The sequence below is a fragment of the Sinohyriopsis cumingii genome, chromosome 5, assembly GCF_028554795.1.
Source record: "Sinohyriopsis cumingii isolate HCF-2022 chromosome 5, ASM2855479v2, whole genome shotgun sequence".
Taxonomy (NCBI): domain Eukaryota; kingdom Metazoa; phylum Mollusca; class Bivalvia; order Unionida; family Unionidae; genus Sinohyriopsis; species Sinohyriopsis cumingii.
The window spans coordinates 119,992,803-120,006,763 of record NC_142965.1 but is presented as its reverse complement, the minus strand read 5'-3'; positions in this window follow the sequence as shown (position 1 = coordinate 120,006,763).

The window sequence follows — 13,961 nt, the reverse complement described above, 5'->3', positions numbered from 1 at the left end:
TTTTATGTATTTTTGTCTTTCGTGTTCATGTTTAAAACATTCAATAAACGTGTCCTGAAAAAAGTATAAAAACTCTTGTCTTGTCTGTTTTCGTGTCACAAGTGACATTCCTAACACTATGGCTACCTCTGCTGTCTCTGTTCCCTCTTCCTCTACTGTCAAAGTCATCGACGAACACTTAGATCGAGCCAGTTGGGAGGCTTTGTATCTTCGCCATCGCTTTAACATGCTCATTGCTGGACCTAGCGGTTCAGGCAAGACCGAATTCGTCAAACGTTTGATCGAACATAAACATCATTTGATCGACCGTCCACCTCAACGCATCGTGTGGTGTTACAAAGAGTGGCAATCGGCGTACAACCTCTTGCGAGAAAGTCAAGGCGATTCCATCGTGTTTGTGGAAGGCATTCCTAAAGAAGACGATGGAATCGTCTCTGACTCCCGTCAAACCCATGTGGTCATTTTCGACGACATGTTAGGAGAAGACGAAGAAGAAATTAAACTTTGGTTTACACACAAAGGGCATCATCGTATTGCCAGTGTCATTTACATCACTCAAAATTTGTTTCAACAAAGTAAAGCCCATCGCACCATCAGTCTCAATGCGCATTACGTGGTCTTGTTTAAAAGCCCTCGAGATAAATCGCAAGTGCAAGTCTTAGCCAAACAGTTAGGAACGCCTTGGCTGACTCAGGCGTACGACGATGCCACTCAAACTCCACACGCCTATTTACTCGTCGATTTGAAACCTACTACCCCCGATGATTTGCGATTTCGTACCCACTTGTTTCACCATTGGTGCCAAAACGGAGGGCCTGTCCTGTACACGTTTCCGTCCTCGACTTAACCCCTACAAAAAAAAATCTATAAAAACACTTTTCGTCTGTCTCACTTAGTTTCAAAATGACGTCCCTTCAGTCGCATCTTCCCGTTAAATTGATTCGTGCCTTGTATGGCATCAGTCGAGAAAAAAATCCACAAATACGGGCTCGTGTCTTAGAAGCTATTCTCAAAGAAGTCTTACGATGGTTCACGGTGACATCACGTCAATTGCTGCAAGGGATCATTCAGATTTCTCATCAAACCAAACGCTTTTTTGATCGAAACAAAATCGCTTTGACCCAACTGGCTGATCCCCGCATCGACACTCAAACCAAAAAACAAATCATTTTGAAACCTGGAGGGAGCGGTACTCTAGGAGGTGTCATCATTCGCTCTTTCTTAAGATGAGATCCTAATCCTCCCAAAGTTCTCCTCAAGAAAAAAGCCAAACGAAGCTCCAAGAAGAAAAAGAGACCAGGGCCCCAAGGAGACCCGTGTCTCCAAGAACTTCTCCAGTGGCGTGACCCTCCTCTTACCGGTCACCACCAAGGAAAAAGAAAAACCCCCAGAAAAAGAAACAAAGAAAAAGTCCCCAGAAAAAGAAAAGCCCACAGAAAACTAGTCGCAAGAGAGGCATTTCGGCCAGGACACAACCTTACACTCGCAAACCACGTCCTGGCGGTGACCGCGTCTCCGGTAGACTCAGGTTCATCCACTTCTCCGTTGATGACACCAAGAACTGGAAAGTACTTGGAGACGTTGATCACACCAAGAACTTCACCGTTGATGACCCCAAGAACTTCTCCAGTGGCAGGACCCTCCAATTTAGTGGCAGTGGCTGCTGCTCACAAAGTACCTGCTCCCAAAATCAAAGTCCAAGAGAGATCGGGTATGTTACAAAGTTTACTGGATTTGTCCAAGCAAGAACTGGCTCGATTTAGTCCGTTGCGTACCCCTGCACGACGTGTCATGCCTGTCCTCAAGTTGACACGACGTAAAGACAATCAGTGGCGACGCGTTCCAGTATAAAATAGTCTGTGACAAAGTAGGGGTATCAGTGTTTTGGTGCTCCTGAAGACTCAAAGATGTCACCCTCCAGAAAACATCCCTTTTCTAAACCCCAAGGAAAGAAAAGGAAAGGACTACCTCCTCGTTTAGTCAAACATGGGGACATGTTATCTGTCCTGTCCAAAGCTTATCCACCCATGCGAAAAAAACTCATTCAAACAGCCTCCAAAGAGGTCATCGATACCGTGTGCGAATGTTGTTTGAACGTTTTGAAAGGCACGATCCCTTTGTCTAAACACCAGAAACAATGTTTAGGCAAACATCGTCACGTTCTTCGTCAAATGGTTCAAAAGAAAATTCCTCTTCGCCAAAAGAAGAAGATGTTGGTCCAACGTGGAGGAAGTTTACCCCTCTTGTTAGGCCCATTGCTGAAAGGAGTCTTGGGAACCATGTTGGGAGGACTGGTGGGAGCAAGATATAAAGGACCTCTGAAGTCCCAAAATCTCTGAAGTCCCAAAGTCTCAGACCTAACCCTTGACATCCCATGGAAGGACGAAAACTAGCTTTAGTGCCTTACAAACGATGCATGGAATACCATCGTTGGCAAGAACAACGCACCCCGCATTTACCTCCCAATCCCAATATGAGCGAGATGTCCCAGTTACAACACGAATTGCAGTCCTTGATGGATCGCCAAGATTTGTCCGAAACAGAAAAATCGCAAAAGTACGGGCAACTCTCGCAACGACTGCAACTCTTTCACCAAAAAGCTTTAGACGAAACAGCTCTTCCAACTCTGAAAGATTTTAAGAGCTTGATGAAAAGTCCATTCCCCATACCATCACCACTACCACCACCACTACTACCATCTCCAGGGGTTACCAGAGACGCTACCCCACGAAGGCCTGAGGAAGAAGAGATACGAGAAGTGTTTCAAACACCGTCAGCAGCTCCCATGTCTAGTAAGATTTCAGCATCCTTGATGACCCCTTCCCCCACACCCCAACGAGAAGAAATGAAAGCTTGGGTTAAAAAGATGATGTCCACTCCTCCTTCGACAGAAGTGAAAAAGAAAGAAGGGAAACCAGAAGTGAAAGAAGAAAAAAAGACCAAAGCCATTACATTGCCACCTCCACCACTACCTTCGACTTCTACTCCCGTAGCCCATCGTACACGTAAATCCGTTTCCAAACCACCCTTTCGTCCCACCCAAAGTAGCATCCTCGAAGAGTGGGTGCCTTATTAACAAAGAAAACAAATGGAGAAGGTGTTAGCCAGCATTTACTACGATCCATCCCATCCTGCAGGTTACGCAGGAGTTCAAAATTGTATCGTGCTGCCAAAACGCGACTGAAAAGTCTCCGTTTACCTCAAGTACAACGATGGTTACAAGAACAAGCTACCTACACTTTACACAAACCCATTCGACGCAAGTTCTCCAGAAATCGCACCCAAGTAGAAGGCATCGATCATCAGTGGCAAGCCGATTTAGCCGATGTCTCTCATTTGGCCAGCTACAATCGCGGCTGCAAATATTTGTTTTGTGTCATCGACGTCTTTTCCAAATTTGCCTGGGTCGTGCCCTTGACTTCCAAATCGAGCCACGAGTTAGTGTGAGCCCTGCAACGGGTGTTGAAACAAAGTGGTCGTCACCCTCTTCGATGGCAAACGGACAAAGGTACCGAATTTCTGAACCAAGCTTTCCAAAAAGAATTAAAGAAAAGTGACATTCATTTTTTTACCACCGAGAATCCCGAAACCAAAGCTAGCATCGTGGAACGTTTTCAACGTACTTTGAAAGAACGCATGTGGAAATATTTTACGCATCAGCACACTCTGATGTACATCGACATCTTACCGCACCTGGTGCAAGCGTACAACCAATCTTACCATCGAAGCATTGGACGTGCCCCGCAAGAGGTGATTCCCGAGAACGAAGTGCTGGTGTCTGATCGCCTATTTGGTACGTCCTCAACGAGGCTTGTCCCCAAGAAAAGTGGAGTGTTGGCCGTAGGAGATTGGGTACGCACTGGCAAAACCAAACGCACATTTGACAAAGGTTACTTACCTAACTGGACGACCGAATTGTTTCGTGTCACTGGACGAGTGCATGGCCGTCATCCTGCCGTCTATAAATTGGAAGACATGAACGGAGAAGTGCTCAAAGGAACGTTTTATTTACCCGAGTTACAACGTGTCACCAAAAAGGAAGACGACGTGTACGACATCGAAAGCATTCTCGAACGCAGAACCCGTAAAGTGGGCAAACGACGTGTCAAAGAAGTCAAAGTACGTTGGAAAGGATATCCACCCAGTTTTGATTCTTGGATCGACGCTTCGCAAGTCATCGACTATAAAAAGAAGTGACCATCATGCCCTTTCATAAAGAAGCAGCTACGGTGACCACTCCTTCACTCAGTTCTTCTGTGCAAGATTTACAAAAACAACCCTTGTGGGTGTGGTGTGGAGAACGTGTGCCTAAAACGCAAATCGTCTTTTTCTGCCAAATCTTCGTGGTGTATTGTGTCATCGGGGCAGCCATCGCCAATTTGAGTTTGCAACAAGGAGACAAACAATTGTGGACCATTTTATTAAGCAGTTACATCGGTTACCTGCTTCCCAATCCCTCCCTGAAATTCTCTTCCAACGGGAACAACGGGTACCTTGTATCCAGTGCCAGTGTCAGTCACCACTCCAATAACAACAATCCCATTTTGGGCGGAGACACTCCTCTGACGTCCAGTAACCCCTCGGACAGCCACAGAACTCTGGGATTATGAGTCACACTAACCAATTTTACTTAACCTTACCCAGTGACAGTTCCATGGAGGTGTTTCCCAAGAACACGTTGTGCTGTTACACGGTCAAATTACCTCAGACCATCCAATTAAATCACGAAGCCCATTGGGAAGTGGATTTGATAGAAATCATTCACCCGCCCCAAGTCCTCAATGTCCTTCCCCATCAAAATTATTTTTCAGTGGAAGTTCATGACGAACCATTGCAAAAGTACTTGAATAGCCATGTCAAATATGATAACAAAACCTATGATGACAAAACTCAAAAGTGGTCCTATCACTTATTGGTTCCTCCAGGCTATTATTTTAGTGGTCAACATTTAGTCAGCACCATTACCTCTAGATTTAATGTCGTGTTTCTTAAAGCTTTGGAAAGTGTCAAAAAAAAGTTTAACCATGGAGTACCACAAAGCCGCTCGTCGCTTCCTGATAAAATTTGACGGGAGTAAAATTATGTCTTTTTTATTTTGTCCTGAATTGTTTGACATGTTGGACGGGGAACTGGACATGAGGATGGCCATGATGAAGAAAAACGAATTACCAGTCATTTCCGACAACGATTCTTTTAGCAAGTTAGTTCGTTCCCCGGTAGAAATGAACCAAGGACTGAATTTGATCTTTGTGTACTCCGATGTGGTGGAGTATAACGTAGTGGGACACACCTCCGTACCGTTACTGTGTGTCATTCCTTTCAAAGTGGATTCTGTCACGCTCGCTGACGAGGAAGGTGGAAACACTTACCACGTACACCGCGAATTTGTACATCCTCACTATTTGCCTGTCAGCAAGTCGTATTTGGACATGGTCAACATTGCTATAAAAGGAGATCTGGGACAAAATATTCCATTTACCAAAGGGAAAGTCACTGTGAAACTCCATTTTCGAAAACGGTTCTCTAACGACTCGTAAGTCATGTATCCAGTGTACCGAGTCGTTGCTCGACAGCGAGGACACGGTTTAGGAGATATGTTAAAAATCAGCTTTTCGTTCGGTGGCCCCCGTGTTGAAACCGATGGTGACACGCGGATTCCACGGCTTGAAAGATGCGGCATTGACACACGGTAAAGAATTTCTCCAAAATGTCATCATTGACAAACAAAACCCTAAAGAAGCCTTCTTGAGGGCATGCAAAAATGTCTTGTTGCAAACGGGCAAAGACCTTTTAGGTCGACGAGAAACTCCTATAAATGACCTGAACCATAATGAGTCAGGCATTCCATCTTCCCTGACGAGACAGCAAGGACAAGGCAGAAAGAGACGAAGAAGAAAACACCCTTTCACCAGACTTCACACTTCTAAAGCTAGAAAGACAAAGAAAAGAAGAACCGTTCGAGACTTAGACGTTTTCGATTATTAAAGTATTGAGACACGGAAAAAATGATGCACCGAGAGTCTTGCGCTTGTTCCAAGTTGGAACTGGATCTGTTTGCCATGCCACCCACCATGATGACGATGCAAGAATCCCAATGGGTGGAATTTCATCCCGTATCCTCTTTGACGGATTCAGCTCCCATCGAGTTTGATATCAAAGGTCAGCCCGAAGATTACATCGATCTGAATAGCAGTTACCTGTATTTCAAATTCAAAGTGATCAAAACGGACAACACCAATCCAGGAGCCCATGCTAGAGTAGCTCCTGTCAACAAATTCACGCATTCCTTGTTCAGCGAAGTGGACTTGTACTTGAATAACAAACTGGTCAGCAGCAGCATGGATACTTACCCTTATCGAGCCTACCTGGAAAATCTCTTGACGTACGGAAAAGAAGCCAAGAATACTCATCTGGATGCTTGCGTGGTATTGAAACCTGACACAGCGGGTGATAACACATTTAACGATACAGCCCTCACAGCAGATGACGATCCTCACAATGTGGCATTTAATACACGTAGAAATAAAATTCTGCAAGGACGTAGTTTAGAACTGATGGATCGTTTGCATTTGGACATGTGGTTACAAGAAAAGTATTTACTGAACGGAGTGGATGTTCGCCTGAGACTGAATCGTAGCAGTACCGCTTTCCATTTGATGGCCCATGCTAACGAGTACAAAACCATCATCCAAGAAGCCATGTTCTACGTGCGACGCGTGGAAGTGTTACCCAAAGTGGGAAACGACATCAGTCACATGTTGAGCAGAACGACCGCCAAGTATCCGATACGACGCGTGGAAGTAAAAACGTTCACTATTCCTGCTGCACAGCGATCCATGATCGAAGATCATCTGTTCCAAGGCCAGTTACCCAAGCGTTTGATCCTTGGTATCGTCAAGAAATCAGCCTTCAACGGAGTCCACAACGAAAATCCTTTCCTGTTTCATCATTACAACGTAGCCAAAATCGAAGTCAGTTGCGATGGCAAGACACTGTGTACCCGACCCTTTGAGCCTAAGTTTGGTGACAGGAATTACTTGATGTCGTACTTGTTCCTGTACGAAGCCACCGGACAGTTAGGAACCACCACCAGTCACGGTATATCGTACGAGGATTATACAGGAGGCTACGGTTTGTGGGCTTTTGATTTCACTCCAGACCAAGGCAGCGACGAGGGACATTTCCACCCTATAAAATCCGGTCAGATTCGAGTGGAACTTCAGTTTACTAATCCTCTACCTGACACAGTGAACGTCCTCCTGTATGCAGAATTTGACAATACGATAGAAATCAACAGTTTGAGAGAAGTCATTCTAGACTATTAGAAGCTATGGAAGACTGTTATCCCTCTTTGCCTAGTGGAGAAACTTTGGACATGGAATGTGAGGAGACTGTGGAAGAAGAAGAATCCCAAGACGAAGAAGTTATCATGATGAAGTCCCGATGGCCAGAACAAGAAGCCCATTTAGTCTCCTGTTTTGCTACAGTCCTGGCAGATAAAATGAAAGAATTGATCAAGGAAGATTGTTATGGATGTCGCAACGATCATCCCAGTCAAATTCAACACGATAAATGTCTGATGTTGAGTCAAGAAGAAAAATTGGACGAGTATCGGGACCAAGCTTGGGGTCTCATCGAGATAGAATTCGTGTTGAATGAGAATTCGTGTTGAATGAGTGGTATAAAGGCTTGGATAAACATTCTTCTCCTCCATTAACGTCTCTGGAGAGCCGTCGCATCGAATTTCTCTTTGACCAGAGTAAGAACGAACTAAACGCCTTTTACTTGTCAGACATTTTTAAGCAAAAAGTCAGGATCGAATTGATCACTTATCATTACCTGTAAAGAAGAAAAAAACTAGAAAACCAAAAAAATGGATACCTGGGAACTTTATTATCTTTTAAACTACACTTCGTATACTGCTTCTTGGAATCCTGTCATATGTGCTAAAGATGAACTCCCTCATCGCAAACCTCAAGACCATCAAGCTTATGTGATCAACACGGACGACAGTCATCTCCCAGGAACCCACTGGGTAGCCGTCTACTTTCCTCAAGAAGGATGTGTGGAATATTTTGATTCCTATGGATTGCCTCCTTTGGAAGACGATATCATTGACTTTATGAGAAGAAATGCTCAGACCACACGATTCAATAATGTAAAATTACAAGGCACAGATTCCTTGGTATGTGGACAATATTGTGTGTATTTTCTGCATCATCGCAGTCTGGGCTATTCCTTAGAACATTTAGTAACTCATTTTGATCCTCGTTCTTCTTCTAGAAACGATGTGAAAGTTGATCGATGGTTCTGTGACCATTATACTTATCTTTTGTCTCAAGCTAGGAAACGTAGTGTCCATCAATGGCCTAATGACTTCCAACAGTGGAAATCACAATTTCATTCACAACGTTGTCAGCCTTGTCCAAAATAATGTGTTAGTTAAAAAATGTTTGTTATTTGAAAAAAATGTTTAATGTTAAATTGAATGGTTATTGTTGAAAAAATTTGTTATTTGTTAGTGTTAAGTGATTTTGAATAAAAAAAATGTTGTGTTTTGAAGAAAAAATGCCTTTGTCGTTTGTTTGGCTATAGGTATGATGATTCATGCTCTTTGATTTCTCTCTATCCCTCCCATGACACTATTTGAACGTTCCGATTCGAAAACCGTGGAGGGATGTTTTCCTTCACGTCCGCACTTTTACTATAAAACCGGGGCAGTCTCCAGTCTAACCATCCATTATCGACTCATCCTCCTACGAAGATGTGCTCCAGACTAGCTAAGCGAAACGAAGTCTACGTGAATTTGCATAGGGTCAGACACAGTCTGATACCGAAGCCAGAAGAGATAGAGAATGTGAGAATGTTAAAAGTCACTGAAGACCTAATAGAAGAGCTCTTCAGAGAAGAAATTAACAGGGAGAAAGAAGAATGGACAGAGAAGTACAGACTTCAGAAACAGCAGAGAGAGCAGCAACAGCAACAACAGCAGCAGCAGCAGCAACCTGAACCTGACAGAGGCTTTGTCGACTGTCGTATCGATACCAAAGAGTTCTTCCTCTCTTTCCGAAGAAGCAGACCTTATCCTGGGAGAAAGCCTGTCGTCAGAGGAGGTCGCAATCTTAGAACCTAAAAGATTGCCATAGCTTCAAATTCACACACAAAATAAACAGCCCTTTTCAGGGCTATCCCAACCTCTAGAAAAGAAATAACAATCGATTGCCTATAATAAGTTCAAAAAATAAAAGTGCGTGTATAAGCACATGAATTCTTTATCTTAGTTAAAAAAGTGTGTGTGTGTGTGTGCGTGCGTGTGTGTGTGTGTGTGTGTGTGTGTGTGTGTGTGTGTGTGTGTGTGTGTGTCTGTGTGTGTGTGTGTGGGTATTGTCATGCAGTTTTACCATCCGAAAAACTCGTTCATATTTTCCAATACCAATGCTGTAGCCTATAAATCCAAACACATAGCAAACATTTGACACATGTTCATGAGAAAAAAATTATTTACTTTTCGTAATCATTCATTACCGTTTGGGTTTTTAAATATTAACCAAATATCGTCCTCGTTCTAAATGATTGCATTGTCCAAGGAAAATCTATATGAACTAAGATCTTTGTGATTACTGCATATTTCTAAAAATTTCATGGACTTTTCCATCTATCTCTCTTCGTTAGTCAGTGTTTTATTGTTTCAGTCTATATTTAAGTCTGCACAAATCCTGTGGAACACCACATTTTATATTGCCGAAATTGTGCATGAAAGTCTATCCGAAACATGTATTTCCTAATTCGAAACTATGAACTAACATGCTATGCTAACCCTTATTAACCCGTGAAGACCTCTTCTTACACCTGCTTGTTTCTGTATAGATTACTGTACCTTTACTGCTTCTTTCGTTGATACACTGCGCATATATAATGGAGGAATACCGTATCACAGGTTAATTTTTATCATTTATTATGCAACAGTTTTAAGGAAGTATAATGGCAATTATTTACATATTTGGTTTTCTATTCAAGGACACGTCTCAACTAAAACAAATTTACTTATATGCATACATAAATAATAAATTATCAGCCTTTATGGTCCGACAAAAGGTCCAGTAGAAACCGTTTAGAAGCACAAAATTACAGCTCATAGGGTGTGCTTTATTTTTTTAACGTGAGCAGTATCTACTTTCCCGTTAGTTACATGACGGAAGAAAAAAAAAACATTTTAAAATCAATACATCGATGAATGATTTGTTTAAATTCAACATTCTGGGAGAATATGTGCTTTTCATATAAACGAAATTTGAAACAAACATACCCCGGTATTTTCTATTCTGTCTATAGATAAAGTCAAACATTTTTAAATCGATACATTCATAAATGAAGTGTTGGAATTCTTCAGTCAACGAAGACAAATTTATTGAAGACGTGCTTTATTGTCAATGTTCATGAATTATTTAGAAACATTACAATTTATAAACAAACTTATCACGACCTAGGTATTTATTAACACTTAATAATGATTCATTGACTTTAATCATATTTATGTCCGAGATGTTTATTTTCTAGTGTTGTGTGTAAAATAACAATACATACATACATACATACATACATACATACATGCATACATACATACATACATACATACATACATACATACATACATACATACATACATAGACAGACACACAGAGATAGACAGGTAGGTAGGTATATAGATAGATAGATAGATTGGAGAGAGAGACAGACAGACAGAAAGATATAGACAGACAGACAGGTAGGTAGATAGACATACAGATAGAGAGATAGCGACCGATAGACAGACAGACAAGTGGGTAGATAGATAGAGAGACAGACATATAGATAGATGAACAGACCAACAATCAAGCCCGCAAATAAATAATAAGGAATTTGTTTAAGACAATTAGTGTTTTAGTGTGCTGTACAAGACATTAGTGTTAAAACCAACGGTAATGCTTTATCTGACGAATAATGTTTTGACAATTCGACAATAGTGGTAGTCAGCTCCTTGTCATTCTTGTAGTTTCAACTTGTTTTTTATAAATATTAATTTTTAACTTTCTTTTAAGGAGTATTCAATATTGTTTCATAAACTGTGCACTCGACTGTAGTTTCCGTCATTCATATTATGATAGCCACGTTTACGTAATATAGTAATGCATGGTAATGATGCATGCCCTGAGCCAATAGTTTCTTCTTGAACTCCACACCGCAGTGGATACCATGTTGTAGCTAGTATTTTGCACATATTCAGTCACATTCAGTCACATGGCTACTATGTCTGCAGTGTGGCAGTTTATAATGATGTCGAGCACTGAAGCGTCACGTCGCAGACAAGTAACATCATGTCCCCACCCAGTCACATTATTCTGACACTAGGCCTATCATTCCTGACAATAACCTCTTAATACTGAGCGCCTTGCAAGGCCGCTGCTAGTGTCATGTTTTTTAGTTTTTGGTGTGACTCAGCTGGTGCTCGAATCCGCGACCTCCCACATCTGAGGCGGACGATCTAACCACTTAGACCACAGTAGTGACCAATGGAAGTTGGAGAAGCACGAGGGAAAATAAATATATCACTTATGAAATGATTCCATTTTCAGTCATTTGACACAAATGTGTGATTACTATATAGGCCGGTTCAAATATAGAAGTTTATTTTAATTCAAGAGAACGTCTGCACTGTGTAGGCCATTTTATAAGTGTTTTCGCATCATCGTCATGGATGCTTTTCAGTTACATATATTACACTTATAAATGGAGACGATACTGTATTTGCAGCCTCTGTGAACAATTTATCGTCGTTCTTGGGGGATTATAATCCACATGGAACAATTACGCCCGATATATCCTTCCCAGTAACGTCATTAAATTGTTTGTTCCTATAACAGGCAAGTTATCAATGATCAATAGCAATTTTTATATTCCATTTACGCCGTGCTTATTTACAAGAAAGCGCTTTTATTTTAAAAAATGTCGACATTGCATATTTTACCTATATTACGATGTGGTTATACAAACTATAAACTTATTTATCTCGAAGTTATTTAAACGAAACTGTCTATGTAAAACATTCGATAAGAAAATGTACACAAATAATTTTCGTAAATTTAACGAAACAATAATGAGTTCATTATGGTACCTTTTGCATGCGCACAATGAAATCTCACTTTAAAATCATCACATGCGGTCTTTTTATTTTTCGTATTTTAACTTCTCTTTCCGTATTGACTTTTACGTCACAAAAGTTTGAAATTACTGTATTTCTTTAAGTTGCACGACGGGCACTATTTGGAACATCTTTGCTCATTTTCAATTAATTACACCCTAAGGACTCAAACCAATATGACTTCTAGACTCTACAGCTGATAAATGAATTCAAAATACTTAGTATTCTGCATGCAAATTTAAAGAAGATATCTTATTACATTCTTCATTAAGTGATGAAATCACTTAACACATTGAAGAGAACATTTCTGGGATTCACTCTTTTATTGACTGAAAGAGAATCGTCGGAGAAACCATCTAAGAATTTTTTTAATCAAGATTTTGAATAATATTATCTGCATTCAACGATATAAATAATTGTTTATCAGAATATATTTAAAAATTGTTAACAAATAAAAGTTTACTACAAAAATAATGCTTGCAAAGGAAACGAAATCGGGAACCAATTATTCTTCTTGCCACGAGTTTTCATACCTGATGTAAATATTCCATCTTATTGACAAAATATGGTACCCAAAATGCCCGATGACAGGTGTTTCTATTCATAACCAAACCTGATTATACATGTCATACAGATGACGACTTCTAATCTAGAAACATTTAATACATAAATTGTCAACCTTTGAGATTCGAAAGAAATAACATAGTTTATCCAAATTTTATATTCTTAAAACACAGTATCGCATTATACGAAACAATCAACCAAGTAAAATGCACACAAGATTTACAGGAACATAAATATGACACGAGTCCTGGAAAATGTTTAAAAACTAACAAAGTATTTTTAAGCCGGTTTTTCAGAGAATGATTACTAATACAAATCCATGCCTCTCTAATCTGTATAACATTTTCACAACAGCAAATCAAGAGAAACCATCAGTTTTCCCATAGGAAGTAAGACTTACAAGTTAAACTATCAGTTTTTCCATAGGAAGCAAGACTTACAAGTTCATAATACATCAAATACCTTGCCAAACATGTACATATTTTAAACTGATAATTCAGTAAGATATCTGACATAACTAATGCAATACTGAATAAAATCTATAGCAATTTGTATCAATGATATTATATTTTAAAGATTTCTTTTTATTCTACCGTTTATAAAAGCTTATAAGTCGAGTCGTACTGCAGACCACTCAGACTCATCTCTGTTATAGTATAATACGCCGGCAAATATCATAAACAATATAGACCCTAATCTGCCGGTACATTATACGATAGCAGATTAGGGTATATGCAATTTTCAGTCAGACTCCACTTATAAAATAGTATATGACGTTATGTAGTAATGATGAAATATCGTATTAAATGTATGAAGAATTTTCTAATGTATTCATGCCATATTTTTGAAGTATAGAACATTCTCGATTTAAATTTTAAACCTATGTTCAAATTTTGCGTACATTTGGACTTTAAAGATTTTTATATCTTTCATGATATTTAAATTTATAATAATAATGTCGGCATAATCCATCTAAAACATCAAAAAAACAACTTTTTCTAAACAAAACTCAATAAACATGTGCTTTAAAACAAATTATACCGTAATGTCAAAACAAAATTCAGATTTGTAGCCAAATTTAACATTATTCAATTTAATATCTCGATCTGTTTTTTTCAAAAACGTACCATATGTGAATTGAAAATTTTGTAAGATATCTGGAACGAATTACAAGATTTTTTAAATCACAAATTTGGTGTAAGATACTCTATAAACTAAA